We start from the raw sequence: 23,457 nt of genomic DNA on the forward strand, positions 1-23,457 counted from the left end.
GGAAAGTTACACCAAATGAAAATTATAAAGAAAAAAGAAAATAACAATTTCAAAGTATTGAACGGTGAAATCATCATCTGAAAAATATTGTAATGCGTTTATTTGCCGGCATATCTTTTCATTACATTTTCATGATGATGAGTTGGTTCACTTTTTCTCCGGAATGTCAACAATATGTTTGACATCATATCACGCATGAGGAGATCGTTTACCGTTTCTAGATCAACAAAATCAACATTGGAGAGTAAAAACTCCCCGACGTATGTATGTTATTGCTACTCCGATTTTTGAGACATGATTATAAATTAGGTAAGCTTCATCGGTTTTTTTCAGAAAAATCCAATGCTTAGCAGGGCAAGCTTCTGAAGAACATCTTGATTCATTCATTCTAAGAAAAGAGTTAATATACAAATATCAAAACTCAATTTTTCTTAAAATAAACACTAACTAGAGGATTCCAGTGAAGAATGGCTATTGTTCGAAGTTGAATTTTATAGGTTTTTTGCTAGGTAAATAAACCAAGCCGGAAATTGACTAAAATTGTATTATTGAAAATCACACGAACTCTATTGCGGGAACAAACCTTCATCAATGAGCTCTCTTCTGAACATCAAAGTTGTTTGTTGCTGGATTTATGCAAGAACTGTTGTGGTTACATTATCCAAATTATCCTGTTTACACTAATTACCTAAAGCCTCATTATTCTCTGACAGCATGAATGAGCGGGTAGAGAGTCAGCTTCTAAATCTTGCTACTCTGGGTTGGAATCCCAGTCGTCATTTATTCCTGTGTTCGGCTTGTGTTAAGCGTTAAGTGTGATGATAGTGAAACTGAAGCACAGTCTGACTGTGTGGATGCCCTATACTCCACTAAGGAGTGAACAGGGAACACTAATACTTGTTCCCTAACATAGAAAATTAACCAAGATAGAAAAATGGTTACAATGTCGATGTTCATACTTTTATGGGGAAATTTCACATGTACAGAGAGTTTCATATCAATCCTTCACGTTACTTACTTCCTTGACGATCTCAGCTTTATCGGATTTTTCTCAGATGATTCGATCATTACCCGGGTTTGGACCAATCATTTAATTTGCCCTACGTAAACCAGTCCACAGCTGGGCAGGAGGTTTTATACACACCGCTCTTTTTAGCGTAAAAATTCCACTGAGAAGAGCACTGTGCACAAGATCCCCTGCCCAGATTATGGACTGGTTTGCCTATAGCCAACTAAACAAAGCTATTTAGGCTTTGCATTGCATAAATTTTGCGAGAGATGAGTTTCTCACAAGTCCCTTTCGAAATCCCCATTTATAAGAACCTTACTCGGTTATTGAAATTCGACAAACTTTACTTATCCTTTGGGACCGTATGGTTCACTAGTGGTGAAGGATCAAACAATCAGGAGAAAATATTTCATAAAGCAAGAAAATATAATTTAATTAACAGTATATTTCCGGAAAACCTTCAAAGTTGTTTCTAGATAAAAATATCATCGTATCACGTAAATTTAATGAAACGAAAGACAGCTATCACAAGATGAAATGGACAGTTCGTAACGAGAAAAAAATGGAATTGTGACAAATCATGAATACATGGTTTTCTATATATGTATGTAATACGACTTTCAGTGCAGCTCCCAATGTCACACATTGTTTAGTCAGCGATTACTAGAGAAAAAGTAGGAAATAATCAGTGTATACAGAAACCGTTACCAACTAATATTTTTGGATTTCCTCGAGCTTGATTATATGTAAATTATTTTGACTTATTTTTAGAAGGAATTCACACTTTCAGACAATTAAACTACTCTGTCTCAGGAGTGTCTGCTTTATTTTATAAAAGTGAAATCAAGAAAAAAATTATCTAGTAACCCTTCCGGTTGATAAGTTTATTAATCAATACAAAAACAGTTGATTGGAAGGTTTACCTAACAACTTTGCTATCCAAGATCTCCCACTTGCAACCTATGTGTAAAAAATTATTCCTACTAAACTGCAACCAAATTCATGTGAAATGATAAAGTACAAATGACAAGATAAGACACCACCTACTCTGTTTCTAACTAAGTAATCGAGGCCACGGTTATATAACAACCAGTTCTTCATCAGATCGCAAATGGTGTTGAAAGTTTGTTGAACCCTAACATATGCTAATAACCAAATTTGTCAATGACAATTTTTGCCTGAATTTATGGTGACTATCTATCACGTCGTAAAATCTTGTGAATAAAAACGTGACTCATGGACGTTAGATTATGGAATATCTCAAACACGTACACACATATCCACAGTTAGACGTTTGTACATTGCCTGGAATATGCAAAAAAAAATTACGAAAATGTCTCATGCCGAAAAATGATAAGTGATCATTTTTAGAAAGGATCTTTACATCTTTCTTTCCTAGGCCAGTCAGAGCCATAAAGACATGAGTTTGATTTTCTTTTATAATGTTATAATGCAATCTTCCGTTTGTGACAAATTCAATGAAAACAAGGTAAAAAAAGTTTCTCGAGAGTCAAGTTAACCCCGTAGTTAATAGCTAAATTTGAAAGAAAATCAATAAATTGACAGACAGGTAGAGCGTCGAAGTTGGGATGAAAACACAAGAAAAAAAATACAAAACAGGATGTTTACTAAAAAACAATCAAAATTCCAGCTTTATAACTCTAATAGTAATGGAGAAAATAGTTTTGAAATTCGAAAAATTTCAAAAACAAAACTTTGAGTAAACATAATTTCGATTTTATTGCCGCATTCCTGGATGCTAATCGTATCAAGAAGAGGAATATTCTAATTAATTTAATGTTTACTGAAAGTTTTTTTTATATTTTTTTTTCAATTCCGGCAATATTTTCACCATTTCTATCAGATTAATTGATTACTTTTTAAATAAAGCCTAAAGCAGATTAAATTGTTCACAATGTATACATATTTCCAAAATTGTTTACAAAGACCTTCAAAATGATGATGCCTCAATATTTTAAATGAAGAACAATAAAATCAACTGGAATTTTTCTTTGAAAAAAAGATTAAATTACCAGCTGAAAAGTTTCAATCTTTAATTCCTTGAAGTCTCTGATATCCTTATCCTTTTCATAATCAAATCAAAAATGCTGGCTATATTGAAGAAAGTGATTATTCTAGAATAATAATTTTCAATTGATTCTTATAAAAAAAAATATATGTTTATGGAAAAGTCGCGTATTTTCTTCAATTTTATAGAACTAAATAAAAAATTGTCAACAGAACTCAGAACAACTTATACGAACAAAGCCTGAACACTATGATTCGTGGAACCCTGCAGGCGAACATTCGAAAATTTGGATATATGAAAAAATAGAAGTACTGTAAAACCACTTTCTAGCCCACCGCATGTATACATCTTGAAATCTAATTATCGGCAAACGAAGTAGGGATTATCTGAAAATCAGATTTGTTTAAAGTTTACAAAAAAGAAGTTATGCATATATCAATTTGCATTCTGTTCTGTATATTCACGTTTGTACTAAACGTGTACTGATTCACCAAAGGCAAATTGCGAAAACGCTACTGCCTGACCATGGCAGATCTTTTCTCTCGTTGACCGGAAGCAGTACCATTCCCTGAAAAAGAGGCTATTAGGTGTGCAAGAGCATTCCACGACGTATCGATCTCCAGATTTACCATACCTCTTCAGATCAGGCAATTGGAATCAATCTGATCTTCATAACCCAGGTCAGATACGGCACTACGGAATACAATTATGCAGCTGTTGGTATGAATGAGTGTTTTCATTGTCAGCTCAAAGAAGCAATACGCTGTCACAATAGTCACTGGATCGAAGCATTATCTGTTGGAATGGTTACTTGGGGGCAACCGCTACGAAGATGGTATATGGTCAGCTATTGTGCTTCCCAAACACCGCCTAGTAGTCAAACCGAACTGGCAACCACAAGCCCTAATTTCACCCGTAATGACGTCCGAAAAAAAAACACTCCAAAAGCAATACCGGGCCCATATCGGGTGGTTAGCAGAATCGACAAGGATTTTTGAATTGAAGTCTTCGGATATAATATCGTAGTGTACACCGATTGACTTAACCCGGATTTCGAACCCAAGAACAAAATAGTAACGTTGTCCGGGAGATACATCCCAAGCTTGCATTCAACAATCTGCAATGGCAAACCTAATGAATGCCTGTAGACGTGTTAAATTTCCTGATCGTTGCCGGATACTACTTTAATAATTTAATAACGTATCAACTGTTTACTAAAGTTATTAGCATAATATGGAAAAAAAACTACGATCACTCCAAAAGAAAGTTCAACTATCACTTTCCTCATTTCTACTTTTTGGCCGATTCTTAGACATTTAGTATAGTTCAGAAACGTCCTTCTTATTTCTCAAATTGGTTGTCATAAATTAAAATGGTAGCCAAAAATTCAAGTAGATCATGAGTTGTAGTCGAAGATGTTTTCAGACATTAATGGATTCAATGCAGCATTTTCAATAACCATTTACATATATGATAAACACCAACCGAATTTAGTTGACATTTTGATATAGTTTCAAGTGTTGAAATTAAAGAGGGTTTACCTACAAAGCCATTTATTGAACATTGAAGAATATCGTATTTCGGGAATCAGCTTTCCCTTTTGAAACACCGAAAAAAGGATCATTTGATTATCGAAATATAATATTTGTTTAATAATTTACTTTGTAGCCGAAAAGGAAGAATCTTCTTTAATTTCATCACTATGTAGTCAAATTTAAAGCCTTATTCAAAACTATAAGATAGTCTAGCCTAGCATGTCCTTTAATGTTTAAGTGCTAATCTAAACGATATGCTGTACAATCCACCTACATATGCTGTACAATCCACCTAGCCATCCTGCTCTATAGAATGAAATTTGATAGCGAAAACAAAGTTAGTTAGTGAGATATTGCGGCTTCGAAATGAATCATTAATTAGAAATAACTTGACAGTACCGTATAAATTATTATCAGAGGCAAAATATTCAATCAGACTAATGATAACCTACCAACATTCGTACTAAGTATAACATCTTTTAGAATAGGAAAAATAACCACAATTAGTGGCACTGCTGTTACTATCTTACAGAAGTAACACAGAAGAACTTAAAAGAACTAGTATCTATAACAGGCTTGACGATGAAAAATTAAAATGTGTATCTTTGAGAAACGGGGATTACACTACAGTGCATAGAACACCGGCTAATGGCAAATGAATAGCTAACGAATTCCATTTAAAATATTTGAACCATTCTACAGAGGAACACTTCGCATCAAAGGTAGCTCAATATTATTTTTTTTGTTTTTAACGGGTTGGTATGTAATATAAAACAGTTGAAATTGAAAAAAATGGAAGCAAACGTACCGTCATGTCAATCAGATTCGCTTTCACTGGTTGTTTCCGGTAGCAAAAGGTCTAGAGTCATTTTGGAGAAATGTTTTCTTTTTTTGTGGACTTCCTTTCTTAGTCTGTTTAATTTGCCTCCGTTGCAGGTTCCCCAGAAAACTTTTTGCAAAATATTGACGGTAAACGCGAAAGTTTTGGTCCTCAGCCGTTTCTTCCGATTGTTGACCAATAGGGAATATAGCGTGGTTCATTATTTTGAGATCATGTCTCATATGATTGAATATAAATTTTTGCAGTTTGTGCTGCAAATTTACCATTTTTAATTTATTGAAGTATTCCCGTCATTGGCATTCCCGAACCAAGCCTTGTGAATATCCATCAGCGGCCCCATTTGCTCTTTAGACGAGTTTTTTATCTTCCCCCTTCTCTTGCCATTTCTTTGTTGGTATTTTATATAATAATTGAAGTAAAGTATCAAATAATCCAACACTTGCATGTAGTATGGATAATCCAAATCTAAGAGCTACAGGATTTTCTATGGGTTTTGTGTTGAATTTATTGAAATATTTTGACGTTTGCTCGCATATATAGCACCTCATCGTTGATGCCGTGTTTGTTGCAGCATCGCACACCTTTGGTCGATCTTCTAGATAGACGGCTTCTTCATTTGTGACGTCTTTAGTTTCTTATATAAAACGGATTGGCCGATAATATCTAGCAGCATATGGTACTGGATTCTACCAAATGATTTTCTTTTGGCCACCAATATTGCACGTGAGCCGTAAGGACATAAAAGAAACTCTAAAAAATATTTGCGTCACTATCTGTACTACTTCAAAATTTTTGTTTAAACGTTTATTGTTGCGGGCCATCTCCATTTTGATAAGACCTAGGTTAACTGGTTGCATAGTATTTCTTCTCTCCAAGCCTTTTTTTACGCCTACTTGTTGGCAAACTCGATTCATTAAAATCTCTCGAGGAACGGAACTTTTTACTGTCCAGGTAGGCAGTTTCACCGTCATTTTGAGTAAATTCTGGTTTTAGAAAACATTGTTCCTTTGGCTAATTGCCGACCATTTTTGCTTAAATTGGAATTTAAACGTCTTTAAGGAATGTTTTAGAGACGTTTTCTAATTTTTAGGACATTTGGTAATATTTTTAAGGTGATCTCCTAAAAACACGAATTTGTAATTATTTTTTTTTTTCGGACTTTGTTTAACACTTCATACAATGATTTGAAATTAAATCTTTATGGCGGATGCAGGCGGAACTTTTTTTTTCAAGAATACGCACAAAATTCTAACTTAACCAGGCTTAACTTATATAAAAAACACCTTTTAATGTAGGATTCACGAACAAACAACTGTTTTTTTAGTCCTGACGGAACACGTTAAGTGTCTCTTTATAAAGTAGAGAGTAAAAAATAAAAATTCCATTTGCTGAGTATTTGAAATTTTCACTACAAACAAACTCAAAAAGGCGTTTAGAATTTTACATATCTACACGAGCGTCGAAAACAAAGGGAAATGAAACACGCAGGGGAAGGATTCCAAATACTGTCTCCAGCAAAAGTAAGACAGGATCTACCTGAAATGGTCCTTAAAGGATACAAGCAACAGTAACCTTTAAGGTAAAAAATTTTATTTTAGACTTTTATAGAATTTTTAAAATCGACTTTTCATCGCCTTTTTCTTATAATTATTTCTCTGGGCGTTCGAAAGAAAATGCTTTGTAAGAACCAAAACCAATAGTTGCGAGTATAGAACATCCTCACGGTAAAAAAAATATGTAATGCTACTAAGCCAAAGTAGATATGTATGTATATCAGGTAAAGGATGTTTCAGTCATAAATTTGGGGTCAGAGTCCTTTGTCAGTAAACATTCACGTCTATGGACATGAAAACCATCCCAGGAATCGCGGCCGATTTATGAGAGGAATGAATTGGAAAATACATGTAGTCATTTAGTTTACCAAGTCCTCATGTGCTAACTAAGATGAAAATTATTTAACATTATACGTACTAATGTGCCTACGTTTATTTGCAGCATCAACACAACCAAAGAACCGAAATGATTCCATTCAGGTGGAAAGACGTCATGTCTTTGGATTGACTCAACTTGCGTCCACTCAGTTATATTTAAAGGGGTGTGTCGGCGCATTGCACACCAAATAAATCAAAGTTATGTCAACAAGTTGCTGACTAAATGCCTCAATTCTGGCTAGGCAGTGTACATGCAAAGTGCTATGGCAATCATGAAATTTTTAATTGCGTCAATTGCATTCAGCAGAACTCGTTTCCAATATAGCTTTTTCTTAGACACAACGGAGAGCAACAGGTAACGCTTTTTTGCGTTCCACTCATTTACGCACTTATTTCAGTACTTCCTGTATGTAAAGTCAATTTCCTGCTCAACCACTTGCATGAAACAAGGGCTCCGATAAAGATAAGGCGATGGCGAAGGCGTGTGGAGTCCAAGTCCATGTTTCATATATACATATTATGTGTATCTTTCTTTCTATGTTATAATTTTCGTGAATTATAATTAAGTAAGTTGTTCTAAATTCATCCACTTCCGAGGTTGGTTTCCATGCGTCCTATCCCAAGGTGATATGTTTCCTATAATTTGAGCAAGTATGCATATTGCATGGCATATTCTCTGATGCATACAACTACTGGTAATGCATTGATTCTTGTCATGCCCTGAGTATGAACACTCACTTTATAATTATCATATGTGGGTAAACCATTTATTTGCATATAAGTGTATAAAATCTCCAGTGTACATATAAAGCCAGGTCAGAAGATTCAGAACACAAGGAATGGAAAATTTTCTCGCTTGAATGGTTGTATATCAACGTACCTAGATTCATATATATATTTATACATATTAATGACAGCGTTGTAGCGTAAAAAATACATCAATGAATTGTATTTTCATCGTTTAAAAAAAATATAACTGAACCAAACTACATGTCCGGTATGGGGAAAAACCTGATCAAATAATCTAACTAATTGATGTAATAAACATTTCAGACCAATTATAAAATAATTCACCCCTCCGATGATTTTCGGCGCTATCTTATCTACTTTATTTACAGTAATTTGCCGTCAGATATTTAGTTTCAAGTCTGGAGGCTGGGGATTCTCGCTGAGATTTATAATGCACCTTCCTATGAGACACCACTGCGTAGAAGGAAAGGAGATATGACACCTGCGAATTCCCATATAAAATTATTTATCTTTAGGTATCTGCTTCCCAGGACCTAATAAAAATATTGTCATGATTTTTGTTTATTTGGTTTTATTTTTGTTGGTTTGGTATATTTTAGTGGAAGATTTTCCTTTTCAGAACATTAGGGGGTTGTCAGTTGTAATTCTGACGAGACTGCCTTTTCCCATAATCTTTTGTATATATATATGTAAATGTATAATTCAAGTCAGGGAATGAAATCAGGAACGATTAAAAATTAGGCAATATGTTTTCTCTATTTTTGAAAAGAGGAAATATAAAAGCGTAGAGTTCCTCAAAGTTTAACTACAAATAATTTTCTTCTCGGAGGTAAGTTGCCTCCTTGCTTTTGCTTTCTTAGCACAATAATTAGCTTCATTGATTATGAGCCGAACTTGCAACGAAGTAATAAATCATTTATAACGTAGTACATTAAGAGGATATTTAAATTTGGGTGATTTCTTTACATAAGATGGTCATAATGTAAACTAAATATAATTTGTTGGTAATTGGCGAGTTTCTTTTCCCCCTATTCCAATCAAGCCCAACCTGCCCCAGAATATACCGCTTCCTTAACAACTGCCAACAGGTCGTTTTTTCCTAGGAGCTTTTATGAGCATACGAATGGGTTCACGAGGATGAGTGGAAGATAAAAATTATAACCGAGTATAATGTCATGTAAGAAGGTGTGTTAACTCTATTCCATACATTCTGTTAGTCCTTCTCATTATGGTAAGGAATCTATGGTATTGTTCCCTAGACTTCTGTGGGATCCAAATTTAGCTACGGGATGCGCTATTTTTGGCGATTTACAGCATTTTATGTTTACTCTCCCAAAAATGTAAGAAACCTAACCTGGATTATACAATGCCACCAAATTCTTGGATAACCCACCGGTGCGCCTACCAGAGAATGCGGGTTACACTACATAGCATAGTCAACAATAGAATTGTTTCCCTCTGTTAATTTGTGACTTATTTACCGCCACTTTCTCCTTCTGATCATGATTTGCATTGAATGGAACTTCAAACAAGTCGGGAAACCGGAAGCTGGACGCTTCAGGTACGAAAGGTTTTGTGTATTTCTTAGTGCATAGCACGTAATATATGCATATGTCCACTTTCGGGTGATATTGACATTGATAGTCTTCAATTTTCAAAGAAGCAACAACTTCGACGTATTATAAATTTGTTAGTAATAGTGCGATTTCCATCAAACTTGATACGATCATGCTCTACATTATAGCCTATATCACTGCAGAATTTCGTGCCGCTAGGATGAATTTAAGGGGAGTTTCCAGCCAATTACAAAAAATTATAGTAATATACTATTATTAACTTTCCTTGAACAGATATCGGTATGAAAGGTATTTCGGAGCCAAGGCACTATATAGTGGTAGCCTCCTGATTTTTTTCAGATTTTTCGGTTTGGTAGTTTCTGAGAATGGCCCCCTTAAAGAAATGATCGCTTTCAACCCCCCGCACTCCCCACGTTTCCAAGAAATGTCAAAACTAAGACCGGCTTCAAAAAGTACTAATCGAGACCTTTAATTTAATACCCCACATGACTATATTTGATGAAAAAAAATTTTACACCTCGCTTTTGCATGTATGGGGACCCCCCCTTCAGTTCAATGTAAAAGGATGTAACTCACTGTATGTGTGAGCGTTCACAGTTCCCACCTTTCTACCAAATCTGGTGTCAATCGCTACAACCGTCTTCGAGAAAAATGCGTGTGACGGACACAAAACCACAAAACCTTAAAAACAGCAGCCTAACAAATTAGCAAGCACAAAAGGTAGCTAATGTATCAATATTGTTTATCAATAACTTTCAAAACAGATGTAGAGGTTGGCAAAGCAACAGAAGTCGCTCGGGATAACAGAATTAAGAACACGTCAATTTTTTCAGAAGGAAGGTTTCGGAAAAAATCGCCAGTTCAGATTTCCAATAGCAAAACTTTACAATAATATGGGTTATTGACAACATTTTGAAATTTAGGAAATTTCTACGAGAATATTTTCACTGAGCTTCAGGAGAAAATTTCTTCTGAATTTTGTTTAAGAATTGAGGGAGTCCTGAGTCAGTTGAGAGGAAACTCAAATCTAATATTTGGTTTCCACGTACCCTTCAGCCTTGAGTTAACACCAGCTTTACAAAAATATCAGACGCTGCTTCACCTTTGTCCTAGGAGCACCGGAGTGGCCGGAGTGGTTACAAGTTGGACGGATTCAATATAGACTATGGAATCGACACGGGAATTTTCTCTGATGCAGACAATATGCCTGAATCGCACCGTCTCTCCCTTTCGAGACGGCGAGACTAGCGAAGCGGACGGCTTGTCAGCAGAACAGTTCTACGTTACGGGGCAAGGACACAAGATAAAACGTTATTTGTTGATATGAAAAACATCTCTAACTAAAGGGTAAAGGAATCTCCTCAACGACAATCTCTGATTCAAAAACAGATTTCAACTTCTCTGCCTTCTATAACCCTGTAACGGCCACGACCCTCATAATTGTGAAGAAGAATAATTAAAAGAATAAAGGAAAATATTATTCCCGAAATATCGGTATTTGTGAAAAATCAACAAATTTACTGGCATAGCAGACGAAACTACCAGACAGCTATAACTATTCCTGACGAACAGTCAGTGAGGGTTTATTTCATAAGCTCTCTCTCTTAAAAGTAAAATAAATTTCCTGCTTCCTTGGATTTGCTCTCAAGATAAATATATTTATATATATAGCACACTCAACTGAAACACTCTTTCATTAATTCCTTAATACTTCTTAATTCACAATTAAATAATGAGAGACTGCCAAAAATAATTAGGAAATTTTTCATAATATTCTAACCAAATGTAAATGAAAAGAATTATACAATATCAAAAGGTAACGTTGTTGAACCAAATAATTCAATTGAAACAGAAATTCAAATTAATAAATTGTAGGAGATGAGAGTCAAGTCTTTGTCTCCGATCCTAATTCCTGCAATTAAGGCTAAAAGCTGAAGTCCAAGGGAGAAGACATTTTCGATTACCACTAATCTAATTTCAGGTTTATCCTAACTTAAGGTATTGCGTTTCAATTTTGTGAAATTAGGAAAATTGAAATTTGGAAATTGTATATCATTTTGTGGAAATCAATTAAAACACATGCATATTTCAAAAGCCTCGTGTTTTGTATATTTGTTTGATGAGCACCGACTGATAAAAAGAAACAATTTTGAGCAAGAACACGAACACTACCTTCAAATGTACAATTTCTCAGAACACCAAAAGGTTTAACGATGAAATAGGAGGAAATTTAAAAATAAGAGTAAATTGAGGACTTACTTGGAGGTTCGAAAGTGCGGAGCAACATTTATCATATCCTTACGTAATGCATATTGTGGCCATATGAAGGGGGACTCGATTCTTGCGAAGAGCTCCAGTTTATACGCCTGAGACACAACTTGTGTCGTTCCCCATTCTTCTCCTCCTTTCGATGAAATCGAATTGAATAACCATCAAGTTTAGTTAAATTGAGGAGAGAGTTTGATTGTTTCCCCAGAGACTTAACTCTCTCTTTCTACAACGTCTGATCTTCTGGCCTCCCTCGATTATACTTCTTTATCCAATCGCTATCGATAAAAACTCCTTTTTTGACCAATTTTTCCGAATTGTCACCAAAACGTAATTTTACTTATTATGGAATTGCCGCACCATATTCCATACCTTGTGAATCAGTGTATCCTCTCTGTCTTTTCTTTCTTCTTCAAAGCAGCCTCCTATTAATCTCGACTTTTTATTTTAGGAAAAACCTTTTTTTCTGGAATTAATTCGAAAAAGTCATTTCTCTTCTCTTTGTTGAGAGTTATTAGTTATGCAGCATCTTCTTCGGTAGAATACGAGTATAGAGTTTCCATTGAAATATAAAATTACTCCGAACAGTGTGAGAATTGTCAGTGCCTAAAGAGGATACAGGCGCTAAACGAAACTTTCGAAATGAATTACCTTGTCCAACTTAAATTCTACACAGTAAAAGCGACTGAATATTTTTCATCAATAACCTCTCCAGCAGAAAATACATGTTTACCATTTTAAGTTAAGCAACTTAAGCCCCATCCTCCACTTCCACAATCATTGCCGACATTTGGAGCAGTTCCACCAGTCAGCGCAACTGAAGTCGAGGAGGCAATAAAACAAATGAAATCGGAGAAACAACAGGACCTGACAACATCGCATTTGAGCTCTGGAAAGCGAAGAACTGGGACCCAACACTGTGGCTCAGTGAATTCTTTAACCGGGTTATTCAGGAAGGAAGAACATCATCTGACTGGCAAGAAAGTACCACTGTTCCAATATGGAAAAAGAAAGGTAGCCCAGCAGAATGTCCAAATTACCGTCCGATCCGGTTACTTTCCCATACCATGAAGATTTTTGAACGCGTTCTTGACAACCGTATTCGCGAAATCGTTGAAATAACCGTGAATCAAGCCGGATTTGTCAAGAACTGCGGAACTACTGTCGCAATACACGCTGCGCAGTTACTCATGGAGAAACACCGTGAGAAGCATCGCCCTCTTTACATTGCCTTTCTGGATCTAGAGAAAGTGTTTGACCGTGTACCACACGAACTCATCTGGTATGCTTTACGACAACACTTCGTGCCAGAAGAACTCGTGCGCTGGGTTCAATTGCTCTATCACGATCCAAAAAGTAAAGTTCGAAGTATGGCGGGTGTATCAAAACCGCTTCGTGTCTCTGTTGGAGTTCATCAAGGAAGTGCCCCCTCACCGTAATGTCGTCCGTCTAGTCGCTCTCTATGGTTCTGAGTGTTGGCCGACCATAAAAGACAATGAACGGCGTCTTGCGGTAATGGAGACGAAGATGCTACGTTGGACTAGTGGCGTCACACGTTTAGATCACATCCGAAATGAGGATATCCGCGATCGTTATGGGGTTGCACCGATCGTGGAAAAGTTGCGAGAGAGGCGTCTTCGATGGTGTGGTCACGCAATTCGTGCAAACGAGAATTCACTTGCCAAGATTGGTCTGAACATCGAAGTCGATGGTAAACGACCAAAAGGCAGACCTAAGCAACGGTGGCTTGATACGCTAGATGGGGATTTGAAAGCCTCGAGATTGCCCCCAGATCAGACATTCGATAGAGCCAAATGGCGAAGGCGATCACGACGAATCGACCCCGCCTGTGAACGGGACAAAGGCTGAAGAAAAAGAAGAACTTAAGCCCCAAACAACGAGATTATTTCATTGCAAGGAAAATTATTAAGGAACTCCCAAGAATAATAATGACTTAATTGTTGTCAGCTTGAGCGTTACGCCAAGATTTCAAGAAATATATGCACGAATTGCTAGCTTCAGGAAAACAGAACTTTTGCAACATTCAATCCTAAAAGTATCGAAAAGCAGTTGCTGATGAAAATACAAATATTTTCACGTATCAGAAAATAATATATTCATTAATAAATAACCACAAGCGAGATAAGCAAGTTTACATGAACTCCCCCAAAATTTGTAATTTGCTTGAAGGCTTGATTGCGGATCGGACCAATTGGGAAGAAACTTTGTTCTGTGGTTTCTGGTCTAAGGACCCCTGTGTCCTGCGCTAGGGCAAACAATACCCAGTAATCACTTCGGTCACGCAGCTTCCAGAGCAGAGATGAGGCAGCGTCTAATAAATTGCCTCTGCCCTGAAACCGCAAGTTGTCAATTTGTTAAATTTGGGGTCTAGCCCTGAACAGAGGGGCCGTGAACCAGAAACAGGGGAAGAAGAAAGTTTCTTCCCATTTGGCCGGTCCGCCATGTAGTGGATAGCGAATTACCTCATCTCCTTAAACCAAATTTTCTACTGAATACGTTTTCAGAATCGTGCACAGATTTTAAAGGTTGCTGCAAGATATCAGAGTTATCCTTTGTTGAAATATCGAAGTTCTAGATAGCGCACTCTGTAGTAGTTATCATCAAGTAGACTAAAAACCAATAGAAAATTGTTTGTTTGCTTGGAAAAATTGTTCCCGAAATACTGTATATATGACAAGAAGATAACATTTTGTCAGAAGCAGAGCAATCTTCGGTTATGCTCAATAAAGATAAGTGAACTAACTACTAATTTAATTAGTAGACAAGGAGTGGCCGCCTTCAAACTACAATTTTTAGTTTTAAATGTCAATATATATTTCGGGAGCGATTTACCCCTTCATCAGTACGTAGTACGTAGCTTTGTACTGATGAAGGGAGTAAGTCGTTCCCGAAATATATATTTACATTTAAAACTAAAAATTGTAGTTTGGGTGAAGCTACCCCTTGCCCATCAATTTTAGGCTAGACTACAAATAGCAGCCAAGAATTTAATCTCTTAGAATTTAATTAGGTTTCTTCCCAAAAATGATTTATTTTAGATTTTATGACCCTTTTTGTTGCTTAACATGTGGGTGACTTTTTGAAAATGAAAATTATAGTGATCCCCAGTAAGGTTAATGGTGAACTTTATAGTATACTATATTACGTATATTAGGTGTAAATTGCTTTTATGTGGCAGGAATCAGTTTGCTATTTCTATTTGAAAGGATTATTTAACTTTTTGGTCGATGCTGCCTACAGTAGTCCCATGTTTAGGAAAACACTAAACTTTTTCAGTGCAAAATGCGGTGAGGCAGCTTTCAATTGCAAAGTTGTTTTGAAATTTCCTAGACTCTCAGATAGGCTATAAAACGTCGCGTATTCTATAGAAAATTATTCGTGATCGCTCCCGACAGAGTAGCTTTATATATAAATAGGTCGATAGGCATTTTCTCGATTTGTATGCAAAGCCGTATGCCGAGCTCAAGCCCTGACCCAGGGCATGGCTATCCAATTGAAAATATGTGAATGCATTGTAAAGATATAGTCAATCAAAAATGAAAATATGTGCAATCAGTTCAGTAAAAAAATGAAAACGCAACGAAAATAATCGTGGGAATGCTTTATCACTCCACATAAGTGTTAATAGGTCTCACTAACAACCAAATAGGATATATTCTATTGCTTGGATTAGGTTCAACTGTTGCAGAATATTATTATTAAAAACCGAAAGCAACAACCGCTATTTCTCATTTTGATAATTACTCTTTGAAAAATTCCAGAAAGCTACATTCTTCTAAACATATGTACCTGAAAATTTCTTTTCTTTTAGTTTTTTACTTGAGGATTTTGCAATCGAAAGATTTGGATATTGGGAAATCCCTCTTTAATTACGATGAGATGAAGTTTGTATTTGTCTTTTTGCCACAATATTATATTACAGAAATTCACCTTTCTGAATTAGAAAGTAGATTGGCATGGTTTACGACCAAGGCCAATTCAGGCACATAAAATTATTTTTTCTACATACCCTTCTTTGTGAAATATTTTTCATTTGAGAAATTAAATTACCATGAAATAGTTTTTTTCTCTTAAACGAAACTTAGAAACTTCTGTTAGTTGCTAGAATAAATGAAGTTAGAACATATTTGAAAGAGTTTTGTACTTATTTCAGTTTAAAAGGAAGAATTTCACAACAGTGGGCCAAAATTATGTCATTCTGCTGTTACCAAACAGCTCGTATGCATTCATTGTAAAGTATACGAATACGGTATAATAGATTTACTTGTAATTACACTGAAATTTTCCCTTAATTTTAATTTGTTGTAGCAGTAGATTTGTAAAAAAACCTATCTGGGAAGTAACCATAATTCTAAGCAACATGAAATATCCCTTGAAATCCTTCCATTTGTAACCATTCGGTACCAATCCAGATGGAATCCCAAAATATTTAGTGGAGTTGTTTAAACATCTACATATACATACATATATCATCTGATTCTTACTTACATTTAGTATGATCTAAAAAAACTCCAATTATTCCAGTCGAAAATCGAAAAGTTGTATACCGAATCACCTTAAGAAACAGTAAAACAGTCGAAATGAACAGTCTCTAATTGTATATTGAATTCACTTGGTATCTGGTTCGGAACAGTTCACACAACAATCTTGTTTGAGAATACTCTCTAGCACAACACTGAATTGCAGATATTTTTTCCTTTCGACAATTGAACGATTATTCCAGTGATTACTTTATGACCGACATTTTGGTCACCTATGTAAACCAGACCATTCCACACAGATTAATCAGCTGAGTTAGGAAATGTATTATCTGGAAATCGACGCCACGTAAGGGGTTCTAAAAATTAGCTTCGCGCCAAAATCGAACTCTTCGCAGAGATAACAGCACTGAGTTGTATTATCAGATTATCTGAGTTGTTAACGGAAACGAAAAGCCGCCTGGGTAAGTGCGGATGTCTCGTATTTTCTAGCGTATCTGACTGAGGATAGTCCTACGTACGATCGGATGCAAACACCCTCCACAGTTTAATATAAAATAAGTACAATTAGTAATCTGATTCGCATGCAGCCAACCTTCGATCGGTCTTGCGATTTGAATTATTGCAGAAACTTACAGACACGCGCTATCGCAGATACGGGAGTCGAGATAGAGATAGATTCGCGGCAAGATGCAGCTTCCACCTGATCTTTACGGAACCGTAATTACCACTGGCCGCGAAAATTCAAACCCGAATCGCGAATTTGAGAATCACACTATCAGCTTTCGATTAAGTACACAGCGAAGTAAGTGAGTGAGTTAGTAAGTACAGTGCAAGGTGTGCAGTGCAATGTTGCGAGAAAATACTTGTCGTGTCTTTGCAATAGCGTTGAGATATTTAATAACTCGACACTGACCTGACGCTTCGTATTTAAGGACTAAAAACTTAAAATAACCGAAACGAATATTTCAACAAGAATCCCCACCATACAAAAGAGCACAAGTACCGACGTTGTGTTACACCACTAGCGAATGTGAACGTTGCGTGTTGCGTTCCGAATCCGAACCTTGTCTTCGAGATGTCGACTGGGACTTCGTCTTCTTCGACTTTGAGAAGTTATTACTTGTTGTTACAATTCACACATTTCCTCTAAAGTATCTGAAGTGGCTCCATGTTCCTGAGGCATCGTATCTGAATCTGTTGCTAGCACTCTCGCCAGTTTCATGTTGCTACAACAAATCTTGGCGATGGTGTTGCTAGCGTACATCGCCATGGGAACTACCAGAGAATTGAAATGTTTCAGTCCGAACACTTCGCACAACTTAAGAGAAAGATCTAAAGAAGTATCTTTAAGATGCTTGACTTTAAATTGCCTATGTCACAAGACTTGAGTGGCCAGCATAGCCCTAGCGACAAGTGGTGGATTGCTAGGTCGGGGTGTGCAATGAGAAACAGTTGATTGGTATCAATGAAATGCTTAATTATAAGTAAATGAATGACTTGTATCTGAGCTGCATTAATAGGCCTGCATTGACTGATATTCGGATCTTAACAAAAAATATGAGTAATATTGCCAGTAGGTAGTGAACATGTTGGTTTGTCATCATTATCACTCCCTTTAAGCAGGCAATATTTATTCTAGCGGCGTAAGTCAGGACAACCACTCGGTTTTCGACGTTTTTAATTATCCTATTATTTGTTTCGCGGAGCCTTATCAACCAATATAACATCACGTTTATTGTATGGTAAATTGCATTAAAATCTTTTTTGTTTAAGGATTAAGGGAGTCCAGAGTCCTTCTGGCACTTTGTTTGGCCCAAAGATTCCTCATTTCGGGCCAAACACCCTACTTTTTAAAGAAGAGACTAATCGTTTTCTCCAGGGCAGAGACAATTCATCAGATGCAGCCTCACCGTTAAAATTTATATGGTTGTAAAAATTATCTAAATGGGGTACCAGGCCGAATCCTAGAGCGACCAATTCAGCCGCAACTCTGGGATAGTGGAGTCCATTGTATGCCATAGCCAACAATGGAACTATCGGCCTGTCGTAAAGTGTGTCCTATGGACTGCCACTTCCGCATTTTAATCAATACATATGCGGATAATTCCCTCGTATGCCAATACAAATTCTTCATTCGAAATTATGTCAGAAAGGACTTTGAAGCGGGACAACCTGTTAATGAGTCTGGCAACATTAAGCTCGGTGCCACTGCCTGCAGCAGCAAGGCTACCAAAGTAGACAAAATGATCGATAGTAGATGGGCAAATAGAGAGGTAGGCAGTGAACCGATTTTAATAAGAGTAATAAAACCTCACTCTCATTTGACTGCAAGTACACTTATTGTTATTAAAAAGAGTAAAATATTTGTTTTATATGGATACCAAATAAAAAATCTTCACTAGTTCTTTACAATGCAACCCAAAATTGTAATTTATTGTAGAGAAAGTGGTGTCAGTTGTAAATCACGGATCCATTGTCAGAAACTTCCCAACCCAAAAATCTTAAAAAAATAATGATGTTGATACCTTGTTTGTCAAAATACCCTCTACATCGATATACGTTCAAATAAGATTTTACAATGTATCATACATTTCGGAAATTACTGGAAAGTTCCTTTGAGCTTATTACAGAATTATAAAATGTTGCAGTCAAATAACTATGATGCTGGGAAATTTAATAGAAACTCCACTATTGCTAACAAAGTTCTAGTAGGTCAAAGTTGCCTGTTTTGATTAAATTGACTGTAACCTAGGGTATTAAATGTCATAAGATGAATAGTGCCACATGCTAATTAATTAGTACAATTTTGATAACATGGGGCTTCATTTTTCTGAGTTCTTAGCATATAGTATCTTTGCATCTTGAAGTAATTTCTCTCTGCAGCCTTCGATTCTCAACATTCTCTAAGGCCCTTTCGAGTACAGCAATAATATATTCACAGATGAACGGAATGGATAAATTTTTCAGAAAATTTGCAGTCAATTGAACCAAATAATGACAATACTGATAAAATTAGTTTCAAGGAGAAACCATTACAATCTTAAAGATTATGAAATGAATAAAAAAGAAAAATGCCCACTTCCAATTGTGTGTTTAGGGATGTAAGGCCCAATTGGAAAGAAACTTTCTTTCTCTGTTTCTGACCCACTTTCCAGTTCTTCAGGTGGTTACTTTCGAGGCAGCGACAATCACTGTCCACAGTAAACCAATCTTTCCAAAATATCAAATGTTATCCTAATGTGATTTATTAAGAACATTCAACAGTTTCTTTTTCTGGAAAAACCTAGTGAAGAATGTTGTTTTTCAAGCATAGTCAACCAAAACAAATCGTTTAAATTCCAAAAATATATCGTAACCATCATTGAACAGCGCTTCGTATATACATATTATATAATGAAAAAAATTTGAATCTCTGCGAATTAATCAGGAGAAAGGTTTAGGAAACTCCAGTAGTTATTTACGTTAACGTTTTGAACAACAATCTCTTTCATTCACATTCAGATTCGAAATTACCTCCAGAATTCTTTAATAATTTTGTAAACGATTAATGAACAGCGACGGTCACCTATGAGCGCGGTTTTCGACCTGGGCTTTAAAAGTAACCTTCAATAGTACAGTCGAGGCAATATTCTGAGAAACGAAACTCTTAATAAAACATCCATTTACCAATGAATTGACGACATCGAATAAGCGGAGCTAGCAAAAAAGATCAGTTCGATGCAATATAACTTTGGCGTGTCGGATACAAACAGGGAATTTCCGAAATCTAATATCTCTCGTGATTTCCGCAAATAAAAACTGTTGCAAGCATTGGTTCTTTACAAGGGGCAATTAGCAAAAAATGTTATAATCTTATTTAAAAAACGATAACGACCGCATAAATAACATGCAAAAGATATTTCTCTGATTACCTGACATCACGACCAGTCATCATGATTTCACTTCTTTCTTTTGATCTTACAATTAAAAGTGACAAGAAGTTTCCGAATTGCCGTCCCATAAAAAAATCACTGATAACATCTAAAAAGTGACAGACCAAAGACACGTTTACCGCACTCACTGACCACGAGACGAACCCAAAGCAGTTAGTCGACATGTTCCAAGAAGTCATGAACATAGCCGAAAACAAGTCGCCTAAGCACTACTGGTACTTTCAAACGCCGAGGAGTTTGTGCCAGTAATCCTTAATGAGGCTGCTCAGGTGTATCGGACTCTTCATGGAGGAAGGCGCGATTTTCATCAGGACAACTGCTGCTTTCCATTTGTTATCATGGTTTATCAGAGCTCGGCTAACATCCCAAATTGATAAAAGGTTGGAACGTTATAAAGGTGAAGACCCTTTTTGTGCTGTAGAAGAAACAAGTTACTTTCTTATCTTTCCAAGGTATTTACACAGATGAGAACATGTTTGTCAATTAGAGTTTTATAAACTGGATTTATCACGAGGTCACTAAGCGTAGAAAGTGTTTGCAGAGGTGAACCCATATTTGCTGACTCATACAATGATGTCAATGCTTAATGGAGAGAGCAATAAACATAAAATTTAAGCTGACTTTACAATAATCTTTGGAAAAATAAATTTGATTCAGAGATTTCGTGAAAATCGATATCTTCCGTTTTAGGAAGTACAAGTAGAAGTAGGTGAAATATAATATATACTTATATAATTGGACGTATTTGCTGGAGCAAACTAGATAAAAATGCAACAACAGCCTAGACACAAGTTCTTACGTATTGCTTGTTATCATCCTTATAATACTTATTCTGACCTCATTAACAAACAGGATACATAAATAGTTTTATTAAATCTAAGGAGCATAAGCAAGCATATTGCGTCAAATTTATAAGCAGTGTGGTAGGGTAAATCCCAAACAAGCTCAAACCGGTAGCTAAACGCTTCAGGCATGAACGGTTTTGTGTGTTTATGGTGTAAGAACATCTGAGGGTAGAACTGTTCCATTTACACGTGCGTAGCTTGTAATGTATATGCATTTATCATGTCATACTACTCGCTTTAGTAGTAGATCGATATTGAGTCGATTGAAGTCGATTGAAGAAGCTATGATAGGTTACAATGACTACCTCTAAAAGATCAAATCAGAAACTTAAATTCTTGGCAGTGAAATATTCGACCCCGAATCGCACATAACTTTAGAATGTAGAAAAATATAGCGCCACGTTAGTCCGCTAAACAAAATTTCACTATCAAAGGTCGTAAATCGCTTCACACCAATTAACAAACAAGTGAAGAGTACAGAATATGGATACTTTTGGGATAAGAGGTTTTATGTTTCCTTATGTTAAGAACTTCGGTAGCACGACATTTCAATTTTATATGTAGTCGTGTGCACTATTTTCAACACAATTGTACACAACTAATTGGTTCTGGCAACTGCTGTATCAATTTTAATCGACTTGCGTTCACAGATATATAAAAATGTTCACTTAAAACCGATACGAACAAGTCGAAAAACTGAAAATCATTCGCAAGGTTATTTGTGGATCAGATGTTGTTGGTGCCTATTATAAATCAGTCACCAACCAGAAGGGAAAAAATTGCGATCATCATAGGAAAAAACGTTTTAGAATCCCTGCACACAAATACAAATATTATAATTTCCAATCCTGTAATATGCAAAAAGTAAAGTAAGCAAAACGTTGTGTCCCTCCCTCCCTCTTTATTAGATGTAATCGATAATAGAATATGGTTGTTAATATCCCCTAGGTGGGTCATATCATGTCCGCCAAGCCTACGCGCTATTGTGCTTCAACTGTCTCGTGGTTTTCCTGAAAAGCTTTTCTTTCTAGATCAACCAATTTGTTCTTCACTATGGGATAGCGGATTCCATTACATAGCTTATTCAGCAATGGAGTGGAGTAATATAGTATCGCCGACAGAATGCAACACTGTCGTAGTCCACTTTGAACTTCAAATTTTTGAGTAATTTTACCTCAATGCAGAACGTGTCATTTTGCTCCATCATATGTTGTTTTGATAATAGCTATTAGTTGCCCCAGAACATATAGTCCCTATTCACACCATCAAGGGGATTAATGACAAGAACGTTACTTTGCTTACCGGCCGATGAGCCACGACGGATTAATGGCGAGAATATTTTCAGCAGATTTCAACGGAAGAATTTGCTCATCCTCCACTTTCACAACCACTGCCGATATTTGGAGCAATTCCACATGTGTGAATTCTAAAATTCGGCTATTGAGGAGGTTAGAATTCCGTCTGACTGACAACAAAGCACCATGGAAAAAGAAAGGTAGTCCAGAAGGATGTTCAAATTACTATCCGATCCGATTACTGTCCCATACCATACAGATTTTTGAATGCAATCTTGATAACCACAATCAAACTGGATTTGTCAAGAACTGCAGAACTAGTGACACAATACAGACTGCACGGTTACTCATGGAGACACATGGTGAGAAGCATCGATTTCTTGAATTTCTGGGCAACACCAGAAAAAGTCGTGCGCTGGATTAAATTGTAAAAAAGTAGAATTCAAAGAGTGGCGGGCATATCAAAGTCGCTCCGTGTCTCTGAGGGTGTTCATCAAGGAAGCGCTCTCACACCACTCTTCTTTGTTCCTCTTATGGACACTGTCACATAAAATATTCAACATCCTGCTCCCTACACACTGCTCTATGCAGATGACGTTTCCTTAGAATCTTATAACAAAACTAATCTTGAGCAATTTGTTCAAAAGTGGAACGATCGCCTCATGCAACTGAATGAACCTAAACAAAACAGAGTTTTCGACGACCGATCTGAATGAAGCGGGCACTGTCAGTAGTAGTAATAAGCCCCTTTGTGATCGAGATATAAACGAATTAAATTTAGCCCAGTATCGCTCGCCCTTTCGCCTTCTATGGTGGGCATCTCGCAGTGATGGAGACAATGATCTTGCGTTAGACCAATGGCGTAAGACGTCATGATCACATCCGAAATGAGGATATTCGTGATCGATAAGCGGTTGCACCGATCCCGGAAAAATTGTGAGAG

The 23,457-nt window shown here is 36.4% G+C and overlaps 1 protein-coding gene across 5 annotated transcripts in view; it reads right to left on the reverse strand.

The window, feature by feature from the left end:
• Positions 1–23,457, reverse strand: part of LOC119651953 (ion transport peptide) — a 132,096-nt gene that overhangs the window by 57,267 nt on the left and 51,372 nt on the right. Inside the window, exon 1 of one of the 5 annotated variants that reach the window (XM_038055839.1) lies at positions 20,354–20,375. The exons of 2 other annotated variants lie outside the window; for them this stretch is intronic. The gene's annotated coding sequence lies outside the window, so the exon portion shown is untranslated. Of the gene's footprint in view, positions 1–16,449; positions 17,575–20,353; positions 20,376–23,457 lie in introns of those variants that run through there. 2 more of the 5 variants (XM_038055850.1, XM_038055811.1) reach the window with 2 other exon arrangements.

Source organism: Hermetia illucens, chromosome 1, assembly GCF_905115235.1.
Source record: "Hermetia illucens chromosome 1, iHerIll2.2.curated.20191125, whole genome shotgun sequence".
NCBI classification, from domain to species: Eukaryota; Metazoa; Arthropoda; class Insecta; order Diptera; family Stratiomyidae; genus Hermetia; species Hermetia illucens.